This window comes from Mustela nivalis (genome assembly GCF_964662115.1).
Source record: "Mustela nivalis genome assembly, chromosome: 18".
Taxonomy (NCBI): Eukaryota; Metazoa; Chordata; class Mammalia; order Carnivora; family Mustelidae; genus Mustela; species Mustela nivalis.
In genome coordinates this window covers 32,297,709-32,310,991 of record NC_139037.1, presented here as the reverse complement: position 1 = coordinate 32,310,991, position 13,283 = coordinate 32,297,709, and the positions used below count along the sequence as shown (strand labels likewise).

The 13,283-nt window shown below is 43.9% G+C and overlaps 1 protein-coding gene across 3 annotated transcripts in view; it reads left to right on the top strand.

Annotated features, from left to right (window-relative positions):
* The window catches only part of TENT4B (terminal nucleotidyltransferase 4B), a 73,029-nt gene that overhangs the window by 38,645 nt on the left and 21,101 nt on the right, over positions 1 to 13,283 (top strand). The gene's annotated exons all lie outside the window — the stretch shown is intronic.

The window sequence follows — 13,283 nt, the reverse complement described above, 5'->3', positions numbered from 1 at the left end:
TAGTTTCAGTGACTCCAGAGGAAGTTCAAATGCGCTGTCTGTCCTGACTTTGCTGCTTCCCCAGGGCTGGCTCCTCTTTCTCCTATTGCTGATGGGCTCCTTTCTGCAGCTAGAGGAAAGGGAGGTGTGGTTGTTGATACTTCCAGGCTTCTATTTTTACAGCCTAAGGTCGAAGAAGAGATGACCTTGCTTGGCTCAGTATGTAAAGTCTTAAGGAAGGACACCACGTGGGCTGCTGGGGTCCTGAGCCCTTCCGTGGGCTGTGACCATGAGATGCTGTGCTAACAGGGTCACTCCTGGCCAGGGCTCCAGCTAGCTCTGCTGTACAGCCCCACCAGAATCACAGGGAACAGTCAGAGAGGAATTGTTCCCAAGGAGGTGGGGGGAGGCAGGAAGGTAGGGGCAGACCACTGGGTCAACGGGAGTGGCAAGCGTACAGTATTCAGTAAAGGGTGCCGGATACTGGTTAAGTATTGAAAAATAGAAAGTTACATCCCTGCCTTTCACTGTGTTCGCTTAAATTCCAAATGAATAAATAAATGATCGTTAAACAGGAAAAAGGAAAAAGTTAACTAGAAGAAATAACAGATTTTTTTAAATAGACTTGATTTTTTGAGCAGTTTCAGGTTCACAGCAAAATTGGAAAGTACAGAGATTTCCTCCCGTATCCCACCAGCATGCAGTACATTTGTTACTGTTAAGGAATCTACGTCGGCACAACACTATCACCTAAGGTCCGAGGTTTACATTAGCATTCAGTCTTGGTGTTGTACATTTTATGGGTTTAGATAAATGTATTATGATATGTATCCACCATTATAATATCGTATAGAATAGTTTCACTGTCCGGAAGACCTTTTGTGCTCTGCCTGTTCATCCCCTCCTTTCCCCAGCCTCTGGCAACCACTGATCCTCTTACTGTCTCCACAGTTTTGCCTTTTCCAGAATGTCCTGTAGGTGGAATCACACAGCATGTAGCCTTTTCAGATTGCCTTCTTTCACTTGGTAGTAATGTGTGGAAGGTCTCTCCATGTCTTCTCATGGCTTTGATAGCTCATCTCTTCTTAGTGCTGAATAACAGTAACTGTCTGGATGTACCACAGTTTGTTTATCTGGTTATCTACTGAAGGACATCATGGTTGCTTCCAAGTTTTGGCAATTGTGAATAAAGCTGCTGCAAACACCTGTATGTAGGCTTTTCTGTGGACTGAAGTTTTCAGCTCCTTTGGGTAAAGATGGAGAATTGTGGTTCCTGGATCTTAATAGTAAAAGTGTGTTTAGTTTTGTAAGAAACTACTCAACTGCCTTCTAGAGAGGCTGTACCATTTTGCATTCCCAGTGGCAATGAATGAGCGTTCCTGTTGCTCCACATGCCCACCAGCACTCGATGTTGTCAGGGTTCTGGATTTTGGCCATTCTCATAGGTATGTAGTGGTATCTTCTTGTTGTTTTAATTTGCATTTCCATGATACAATTTGCATATATTTTCATATGCTCATTTGGCATCTGTGTATTGTTTTTGGTGAGGTGTATGTTCAGGTCTTTCCCCGATTTTTAAATTGGGTTGTTTTCTTATTGTTGAATTTTAAGAGTTCTTTGTCCTGTGTATTTGGATGCCAGTCCTTTATCACATTATGTGTTTTGCATATATTTTCTCCCAATCTGTGACTTGTCTTCTCATTCTCCAGCTGTTTTTCTAATCTCAAGATAAAAAAGTCTTTTGAGACCTAGGAAAGCGGAGACTGCAGGCTGACGGCCTCTTGGCTGGAGCAGACCTGTGTACGTGCTCTATTTTACCTACACTGTTGTGTCTTGTTTAATTTATCTTTTGAAAAGTGTGCTAGAATTTGAAATAGAAAATTTATCTAAACTTTTGGTTTTTCTTGGAAGAATGGGAAGTGTTGGCATCAGGTTCCTACATGGCAACAACCGGCCAGCATTAAGGGGCAGCCCCTTCCTTTGGATGGGTTGTGGGACTGTCAGGTACCGGCCCCTCAGTCACGCCCATGTGCACTCCAGCAGTGGAGTGAGTGTGAGCTGCCCTTTCTTGGTACAGTCACATTCACTTATCTTAGCTGTCCTATATTGTATATTATATAATTATATATTATTAGGTATTTTATATTGTGTATTATGTATATTTATATTCTGTATTACTATATACATTAGGCATTTGGGGAATTTTTTTCCCCAAAGTATTAACTGTTCGTAACTTTTCACTAAAGGATTCCTCTAGTAAGAATTTATTCTAAGAGAAAACTTAGAGTTGATTTCAGATTTTTATGCAAAGATAGCATTATCACACTAATCATAGTACTGAAACATTGGAAGCAACCTGAATGCCCAACAATAAAGGAATGGTAGAATAAATTAGGATATATTCATGTACTGGGATAATATGTAATCATTGAAAATTCATTTTTATGGTATCAGATGGCCACTGCGTAGCCACTGTGTGTATCCTCCAACTCTAAAACGCTGTGTGGAGGAGACTCGCAGCAAGTGTTGGGCAGCGTGTGTGTGTCTGATGCACATGCACCCCCGGCCATGTCTGCTGCTGGGAAAGGGGGTGCAGCTGTGAGAGAGTTTTCTGTTTGTTTTTTTTTTACCCCCTGTGTGCTTTTCCAAACAGCTGTAAATTTCCCTGTTTCTTTCAGAGTTTATGATGATGTTGTTAAATGTGAAAGAATATAGGGCCTCATAAAGTCACCCAAGGTTGACAAACATGTATTTTGTGAATGTGTAGAATTCTTTGTGAATTGATTTATTTTCCTTTCTTTCATTTCAGCTTTTAAAGTTCTGTAAACGGGTGCCTGGGTGGCTCATTTGGTTAAGCGTCCACCTCCGGCTCAGATCTTCATTCTAGGGTCCTGGGAATGGAGCCCCACATCGGGCTCTCTGCTCAACGGAGAGTCTGCTTTTCTCTCTCTCTGCCCCTCCCCCCAATTCTTTCTCTCTCATGCTTGCTTTCTCCCAAATAAATAAATAAAATAAAAGTTTTGTAAACAATTTTGCTCATCCAGATGATCTCAATAGCATGGGAAAAAAGCAGTAGATTATGGAAGCCTTTCTCCAGGGTAGTCTAGTTCTCAGTTCCATTACCCAAGGTAATTGTTATCAATAGTTAAAATATTTTAAATATGCATCAGGAGTTTACCCTATTTACTATAAATTATTTATTAAGCAAATAGTCCCCTTTAATATGTTTTGGATATCTGGATTTTCATGAGTAGTGGTGCTTGAAAGGTACCCCTGTGTTCTATGCCTCTTTTATCAGAACCCCAACATGGGAAGAAGATGTTCCAAGTACTTATATATTTATAGAGCAATGTCTGTTCTTAAACACCAGCCCCTCCACCAAAGATAGATATGTAAATGAATAAATAAAAAATAAAATTTTGGTGGTAGAGTTGTGTGGGTTAAACATATCCTCATTTCATTGTTTTACTTAAGAATATAACAAACTTCGTAGAGTGAACTATTTTTATTGGCATTTGAACCTTGTCGATAAGGAAAAATTCAGCCTCATTTATTTTGTTTTTTTTCCCACTCAGCAAATATTTGAGGACCTCCCCTTTGGGGAGAAAACTTAATAACAACCTTTATTTCAAGATATTGGATTTCATTTGGGGAATGTTTTCAACAGTTCTTTGAGCTTCCCAGCGTTATGCAGATTTTCTTAGATGTACTCAATCATGGAGGAGTTCAGAATTTTTAATTTTTAATTAATGGCTAGAATTAGAGCAGTTTTCTTTCCTCTTTTCTTTCTTCTGCTTTTCCTTATAATTGTTGGAAAGTAGTGTCTGGGTTGGGTGTCAAAAGTATGAGTCTTGGGGAAAGAAGTCAGATGGATTGCATTCTCTCTCTTCAGAGCAGTAAAGGGCAAAGGGACAGAGGAAATCAAATGAAAAAACCATCCTGCTGAAACACTGGCCTAATAAAGCGGTGGTCCAAAAGCCGAACAACAAACAATGGCATTGAAAATGAATGTTCTCATTTCTAGGAAAGCAGGTGTGAGCACCTCCGAAAAGAAGAAAATGAAAACGTTATGATCTAGTACGCAGAAACAGGATCCATTCTCTGTACTTTTACCCTGGGGTCCTGAGCAAGGAGGGGTTGACGTAGCAAACAGAACATTCCTAAACTATGAATAACAGTTTTAAATGCCTCCAAAGTTTGCAGAAGATTGTAGACTGTTTTTCCTTTTAATTTTTATGTCATCATATTTTCTCTCTACTTTTAAATCTTAGGATATTGGGGCGCCTGGGTGGCTCAGTGGTTTGGGCTGCTGCCTTCGGCTCGGGTCATGATCTCAGGGTCCTGGGATCGAGCCCCGCATCGGGCTCTCTGCTCCGCAGGAAGCCTGCTTCCCTCTCTTTCTTTCTCTCTCTCTGCCTACTTGTGATCTCTGTCAAATAAATAAATAAAATCTTAAAAAAAAAAAAAATCTTAGGATACAGTAAGAATTATTTGGGGTGTGAATATGTTTCTTGTCTACAAATAGAAGAGGTAGAAGGCTTTTTCCTTTAGTTTTGATATTGGTGATTTTCCTAATTTAGTTAGGCATGGATTTTTTTTCAAGTGACCTTGTATCTTTATCAGTACTGTAGAAAATTACACACATGGTGCAGACCTTAAAATAAAAAGATAATAAGGTATTCTACTTTTTTTTAAAAATAGATTTAAAAATTTTTTTTTAAAAATCTTCTAAAAAGGATTTATTTATTTACTTGACAGAGAGATCACAAGTAGGCAGAGAGGCAGGCAGAGAGAGAGAGACGGGGTGGGGGGGTGAAGCAGGCTCCCCACTGAGCAGAGAGCCTGAGGCAGGGCTCGATCCCAGGACCCTGATATCATGACCTGAGCCAAAGGTAGACAACTGATTGAGCCACTCAGGCATCCCAGGAAGTTTTTTGTTTTTTATTTTGGTTTGTAGAGACCTGTTAGCTCCAGAGGATAAGAAAGAAGGATGAACCAGGGAAGACTGAAATTTCCATTTGGAGAAACTAATTCAGGGAGGAAAACACAAGGAGAAGGAATAGGTTTTGGAGAAAGATAAGGAATTTAGTTTTGGATTTATTGATTTTGAAGCGACAGCTAGGTAGGAGTGTCTAGCTGGCAGCTAAAAATATAAGAGAGAGAGAGAGAGTGTGTGTGTGTGTGTTTGTTTTTCTTGACCACACCAGTCTCACCCTGGGGCTTGCTGTTACTTACTCCTCTTGGTGCCTATGTGCATTTGAGAAAAATAAAAAAATACAGAAGGGTAGAAATCCCTCAGCACCTCAGTCCCAGTCCCCAGAGGAAACTCCTGCCAGCAGTGTTTATGTATTCTTCTGGAACTTTGTCTTGCGTATACATAAACTTATCAGCCTGTAAATCCCTGGAAAGGGTGAGTCAGACACCGACAGAAACTCCGTACATACCCTGTGTCAGGCATGCGGCATGTTGTGTCCTGTGTCTGTTGCTCTGTGCATGGGCTTGGGGTCCCTCTGTGTCCCCACAGGTCAGTGCTGTTCACAGGCTGACCCCTGAGTTTCTTCTGCAGATGCTCAGGTTCCCCAGTGGCCTGGCATGTAACTTTTCGGTATGTGGAGCTGGATACGTGAGTCTTTTTCTCCTTTAAATGTTTGTTTTCTTCCATGAGAATTCACTGTCATCATAAAAATATACAAAGGTGGGTGCCTGGGTGGCTCAGTCAGGAGAGCATGATCTCAGGGTTGTGAGTTCAAGCCCCACACTGGACACAGAGCTTACTTAAAAAAATGGTTAATTAACAATGGTAATTAACATGCATGAGTTTTTAAGAAAGATGTATTTATTTGAGAGAGAGGCTGTAAGTGAGAGGGACAGAAGGAGAAGGAGAAAGAATATCAAGCTGACTCCCCGCTGAGTGCAGAGCCCGAAATGGTGCTTGATCTCATGACCCTGAGATCACGAAATGAGCCAAAGCCAAGAGTCAGATGCTCAACTGACTATACCACCCAGGCCCCCCCAACATGGATGCATTTTTAAAAGGTGGACTATTTAAATGTATATGTATTTTAGAAGATTTATTTATTGGGGCCCCTGGGTGTCAGTTGGTTAAGCATCTACCTTCGGCTCAAGTCATGATCTCAGGGTCCTGGGATCAAGCCCCGTGTTGGGCTCCCGCTTCTTCCTTTCCCCCTTGCTTGTGCTCTCTCTTTCTCTCTCTCTCAATCTTTAAAAAAAATTTTTTTTTAAATTTTTATTTATTTGAGAGAGAGAGAGAGAGTGGGTGGGAGGGGCAGAACGAGAGGGAGAGAGAGTCTCAAGCAGATTCCCTCACTGAGCGTGGAGCTTGATCTAGGGCTTGATCTCATGACTCTGAGATCACGACCTCAGTTGAAATCAAGAGTCAGATGCTCAACCAACGATGTCACCCAGTGGCCCCTAAATGTATACAGTTTTTTTTAGATTTTATTTATTTATTTGACAGAGGCACAGTGAGAGAGGGAACAAGCAGGGGCAGAGGGAGAGGGAGAAGCAGGCTTCACGCTGAGCAGGGAGCCCGATGTGGGGCTCAATCCCAGAACCCTAGGATCATGACCTGAGCTGAAGGCAGGTGCCTAACGACTGAGCCACCCAGGCACCCTAAATGTATACAGTTTTAAAAAGTGAATCCATCCCCACCCCTGATTCACTTACCAGATTTAGTCACTGTGAACAGTGTGGTACATAGACTCTGTTCTGTGGTTTGGGGGTTGGGAGAAGTACACACACACACACACACACACACACACACACACACACACTTCTACGTGGGAAAATATAAAGAAAATGACAAATGGCCTGTAATCATTTTATTTATTTATTTATTTTTTAAAAAGATTTTATTTATTTATTTGACAGAAATCACAAGTAGACGGAGAGGCAGGCAGAGAGAGAGAGAGGGAAGCAGGCTCCCTGCTGAGCAGAGAGCCCGATGTGGGACTCAATCCCAGGACCCTGAGATCATGACCTGAGCTGAAGGCAGCGGCTTAACCCACTGAGCCACCCAGGCGCCCCTGGCCTGTAATCATTTTAAATAGATAATAACACCTTTGGAAAAGCAGACACACACACACACACTGATGGTTTGAAGAGAATTCTATAGTTTTACTGTACTGCTCTATACTAGGACAACATGATAAAATGTTGGTCTCCATAACCCTCCCTGTTGTGTCTTGTCCTTAAGGTAATGACTGTTAACTGTTCTCCTTCCAGAAAATTTGTAGTGCCAATAGAAACTCTGTGTGTGTGTGTCTTTTTAATGCACTTGAAATCTTGTTAAGCACATTGTGCTTTTTCCTTTAAGTTTAACACATCGTGGATCATTCTCATCAGCTCAGATAGTTCTGCTTCCTTATTTTGGATGGATGATTGGCTGTCATTTAAGGGGCGCCAGTGAGTGCTGCTCTGATTATTAAATTGGATTCCATTGATGGACATTGAGGCTGTTCCTTAGTTTTTTAGTATTCCAGGTAATGCTGTGGTGAATGTCCTTATTCCCTCAGTACTTCTGAAGGATGAAAAGAAAGGGACTTTAAATAAAAACAGCTTCACTGGAGTATAATTGGTACACAAAAAACTGTATGTAGTTAATGCAAACAGTCAACCTTATGAGTTTGGACATAACGCATACACCCCTGAAACCATCGCCACAATTGGGGTACTAGACGGGCACCTGGGTGGCTCAGTCAAGTGTCTGCCTTCAGCTCAGGTCATGACCCCACATTGGGTCCATGCTTAGTGGGGAGTCGCCTTCTGCCTGCCCCCGTCCCCGGCTTGTGCTCTCTCTCTCTCAAATAAATAAATAAAACCCCTTTTTTAAAAAAAGGTAATAGATGTATCCAATACCTCCAAAAGTTTCCTTGTGTCCCCTTCCCCTTTTCTGTGATAAGAATATAATATACTCTCTTAAGAGGACATTTTTAAGTGACTAATACAGTGTTGTTGCCTGTAGGCGCTGTGTTGTGCAGCAGATCTCTAGAGCTTATCTTGCTTAACCCAGACTTTATGCTCATTGACCCTCTCCCCAGGACCCCTCCGCCAGCCCCTGGCAGCCGCCATTCTGTTGTCTGCTTCGGTGGGTTTGACTGTTATAGATATCATCTTATGAATGGACTGGTTTATTTCATTTGGCATAATGTCCTTCAGGTTCATCCATGTTGCAAGTTTCAAAGATTTCCTTTTATAAGGCTGAATAATGTAGGTCTGTTCCACATTTTCTTTATCTGTTCATCTGTTGGTGGACATTTGGATTGTTTCCATATCTTGGCTCTTGTGAATGATGCTGCAGGAAACACGGGAGTGCAGAAATCTCTCAAAGAAAATGATTTTAATGAAAGAAGAGGAACTTTAGGGGTGCCTGGGTGCCTCCGTCAGTTAAGCGTCCAACTCTTGGTTTTGGCTCAGGTCATGTCGTGATATCCAGCCCCACACTGAGCTCCACAATCTGTGTGGAGTCTGCTTGAGATTCTCTCTCCTCCCTCTGCCCTTTCCCCTGTTTGCATGTGCGTGCTCTCTCTCTCTCAGTAAAATCTTCAAGAGAAAAAAAGGGGAATTTTAAAAAACTATCCATGTAAATGTTATCATTTATTAAGACAACGACCTTTGGAGGGGTTGTAGTAATTTATACTTTCACACATAGCATATGAGTGAGTGCCTTTTCCATATATCTTTGTCAAAATTGGTTATTATTATCTGTAACATTTTTGTGGGGGGAAAACATCTTGTTATGGACAGTAATTGAATAGAACTTTGTCAGTGCCTTCATGGGAATCTGAAGTTAGTGATTAATGAGGACTTCACTTATGAAAACTGGGAAGCTTGACCTTGGTGTGGAGGTGGCCCAGGCAAGTTGCAGGCCTGGCAGGTGTCCCTCAGGAATCGGGGTTGGCCCCTGAACAGGTGTTGGGTGAGCCTGTAGTGGGGGGCCGGGGAGGCATCAGCGAGGCTGCCTCTGGCTTCAGAGATGCCGAGCTCGAGCTCCAGAGCTACTCATACCCACCTGCTGAGCAGCCAGTAGAAAAGGTGTGAAACAGGGTCCTCCCTTTTACATAGCTAGAGAAAGTGAGCCCTCAACACCCTCCCCTTATGATGAGCATTATGAAAGTCGTTTAATTTTGAAAGGCTAGCACTTCTTGGTAGATCTCCTCTCAGAGCTAAAGTCATTTTTTTTCCACTTCTCTGTTTTCACTTAAATGATCTTATTTATTTTAGAATTTTGTTTATTTGACAGAGAGAGACACAGTGAGAGAGGGAACACAGCAGAGGGAGTGGGAGAGGGAGAAGCAGGCTTCCTGAGAGCAGGGAGCCCAATACAGGGCTTGATCCCAGGACCCTGGGATCATGACCTGAGCCAAAAGCAGACACTTAAAAACTGAGCCACTCAGGTGCCCCTGTTTTGTACTTTTTAAAATGTAGTAACTTCTTTATTTATGTCCCTTCATTGTCACACTAAATAATTATCGTTAACTTTGAGGTTAATGTCAATTTTACCCCAGGAAATTAATTTTGATTACGTTCTTTTTTGGGGGGCCTCCTTTCCAGTTATTTAGTAGCACTTATTTTATCATATTGCTTTTCTAGAATATACTCTTCTTTATAAACAGGGAGTGGAGTGCTTTCTTGCTCACTTTTCCTTAAAACAAAACAAAACAAAACAACAGAATACACCAATGCCCTGACAGAAGGCACTGTGTTTTGGTCATGTATGAGTTTTGATAGAGAGCTATGCTTTCAAATTAAAATGAGAAACTGTAAGGCTGGGTAGGAGACATTCTGCTGTATTTACCAGTTTAACCATCCTGAGTTTTGACCACATGTGGGAGAAGCTGAAATTTCCCTGTGTGGCTGGAGGATGTCAGAGGCGTAAAGTTCCACTGATTCGTGAAAGCCAGTCTACAGTGTCTCCAGTCTCCAGCCTTCCGTGGGTCACCGTGCTGCGGGAGCAAAGGGTCCCAGGCGCATAGTGGGAAGTCCAGAAACGGGACATTGTTCCCTCAGGGTTCTTTAAGCACCTCGTTGTACATGGCACCCTGCCAGGAAAATTACACAGTCCGCAGAGATAGAGTGACCTCGAGATTATATAAAAACTGTACTGGAGGTATTTTCCTCAGTATCCTAATATCTCTCACTCAGTTCTCGAAGTTTACACGTAGCTAGTTAAACGTGTAGGCGTGTGTCCCCCGTGTGGGCAGGAGGTGGGTTCTCTTGTTCTTGCTGTTCAGGTGTGTTTGAGCTTCGCTCGCTGTCCTTGGCCCCACCCCCCCCTCCCCACTTCCGTTGTCACATGGGCAGATCAATGAGAGAGTTAGGATAACCTGTGGAACCAGTTCTTCCTAAATAGGGAGATGGTTCCATGGAATATTAATGCTTGGGATGGTCTTATTTTACAAGCTTATCTGGCTTAAGGTGCTCATTAGAAACGTAGAATCCTTTCCATTTTCCACCAAATTCAGAAGTGTCTTTGGGGTACCTGGCTGGCTCAGTTGGTGAAGCATGTGACTCTTGACCTCGGCATTGTAGGTTTGAGCCCCACGTTGGGTATAGAAGTTGCTTATAATTTTTTTTTTAAGATTTTATTTATTTTAGAGAGAGAGAGAATCCCAAGTGTGGGGAGGAGCAGGGTGAGCGTGGAGCCGGGCTGAGCCTAGAGCCCGACACGGGGCTTAATTCCCGCAACCCTGAGATCCTGACCTGAAATCAAGAGTCAGACCCTTAACCAACTGAGCTACCCAGGCACCCCTACAACCTGAGGGAAGGAAGGAAGGAAGAAAGGAAGAAAGAAAGAAATGTCTTACGAGATCTTTGTTTGCCTCATGGTCATTCACTTTACTTACCCTTATAGTGACGACCTCACCACCTTTGAAGGCAACTCATTCCATTCCCTGCAGCTGTGGTCCTTGGAAAGCTTTCCTTCTGGTCATCTGAAGCCTGCCTATGGTGGAACAGTGTGGAACTTACGCATTATCTGTCACAAAACTACTTTAAATGAGTATTTCTTTTCATTAGATGGAAATCACCCAGGACAGGGATCATGTTTGACTGACTGACCTTCTTTCCTTCTAGTGTGTTGAGCTGGGCTCTCCATAACATTTAGAGAATAAATTCTGTTTCTTGTGACTTGAAGATTAACTGAAAGTGGGGCCAAATATTTTTTTGTCTGTGTTTGAATTAGAAACGGTGTAAATGGGCCTTTGTGGAGTAGATACTGTTGCGTTTAGGGGTTTTTCCCGTTGGTTAAAATGGAAGTATCCCCTAGGGGTTTGGGACCACAAATACACTTCGATCATTCATAGCAAACGATCCGTTAGGTAAGAAGAAATCTGTTTTCCTTTTAATTTGTGGTCCTCATCCTTCTGAAAGAGCAGCACAAGCTGTGAACTTTCTAGACTGATCATTTTGGCTTCTGTCTTCAAGAAGCTGAGGAGGTTACCCTTGGAAAAAAAAGTCTGGGAAGTTTTAAGAAAAAATCAGAAGGCGAGCTCCTAAGGTACCCAGCAGTGTACCCGGGAAGATTAGACGCCACTTGGAGTTTGCAGATTGGTGTGCAGAACTCCCTAGAATTTTAAAGTCAAGGGTTTTGTTTTGTTTTGTTCTGTTTTGTTTGGTGGTGGTGGTTTTGTTTTTGTTTTTGCAGTATTGGCACAGTACACAAGCCAAACAACACTACAAATCATTCCCTACCAGATGGCCCAGGTTTTGACATGAAGGGCCGGAGAAGGATCCTGTTTGCTAACCCCTAGTTTGTGCCTGAGGACACTGAGGCTGGAAAGCACCAGTTCCTCTCTGAAGGAACACAGCTGCCCTCAGGCAGAGCCTGAATCTAGAACTCAAGTTTTCTGATTCTTAGTCTAAAAATAAAACATTAGGAGAGGCAGAGACTGTTGATTGCTTACTTGGCCATGTTTTAAATGTTCTACCAAGTGGGGGTTGGGAATTAGGCATTTTGTTTTTCTTCCTCAAAATCATTTTTGGTTTCCTGGTCCTTCCAGCTTCCTGCGACTCCTCTAGCCTCTCTAAACCAGGATCCTTCAGGACCGTGTTCCTGTGAGGCTGCCCGCATGGCTGCCCACTAAGCCTGCAGGGGGCCCCTGTGCCTTCCCAGCACTTGGCAGGCACTTGGCAGCCATTCCTGTTAGCGCTGTCCTCCTGGACTCCTGCAGCGCCACCACAGTCCGAGGAGACCCTTCGAGATCCATCCTCATGCGGCCACCACAGCTGCTTGCAGCCGCTGCTGGCCGCTGGGGTCGCCAGCAGTCAACACCAATTTAGCTGATTTCCTCCCATTTCCCCTTCTTTCCCTCCTAACCGAAGCTCCTCCCGGCTGCACCTGCTACCCTCCGTGTCTTCTGTCCTCCGGTAGTGCTAGGCATCCACTCTGCCTGCGGCTTAGTAGCCAGCCAGGGGTGGGGGGCGGGGGGCTTTTCCTTTCCTCCTGCTCACTGATTGCCCAGCCTCTCAGGCTTCCGCCCCTGCCGGCCTCCTCCCTCCCTCCCTCCTTCCCAGTGCGCTGGAGCCCGTCCCTTCCCTGCGCCGCCCCCCGGCCGCCCAGCCCTTCCGCAGCTGCAGGGTGAAGGGACTGCTCCCCGCATCCAGTCTAGTCTCTCCGCCAGTCCGTCGTTGGCTCAGTTGCCAGATGACTCTTCTTCAGACACAAGCGTTTTTGACGTCCGTCTTAACTTGGTCCCTCTCAGCAACACTGAAATAGCTCCTTGTTCCCCTTGGGAAGTCCAAACTTCTTCGCTCCCCGTTTGGAGCCGCTGTGGTCAGGAGTCTGCGCTCCCGGTTGCTTCTCCCCTTCCTCCGGTGGCCGCAGCCTGTGTAGTTTGCAGAGTGCTTCCTGGGGAAGCCTCGTTCCTCCTGGGCTCTGCGGGTCTTCAGCTCCTTCATGGAGCCTCGTCTGCCGACCATTCCCTTCAGGTCTTTGCAGATGGTCCCTGGCTCACTTGTTCAGCTGACGCTTGATTCACTAAGCAAACATTACAAAAGACAGGCCGCTTTGCTCCTGGGAGGAACAGATTATGGGGGGGTAAGAAGGTCAAGTCTCTGTGGCCAGGAAGCTCGCCCATAGCATCTGGATTCTGCATCTTTCTGTGTTTGTGTCTACTGGATTGCAAGTGTAAAGGCAGAGGCCAGGCCTTACATATTAACATTTAAAAATTTTTAAAAAGTCACCAGCACCTGTCCACCGAGCGAGTGTTCTGCATGGATATGTAATAAACTCTGGGAAAGCTGCTACTCCGTCTCCATTAAGACTTGTCTCCTTAGAATTTCTT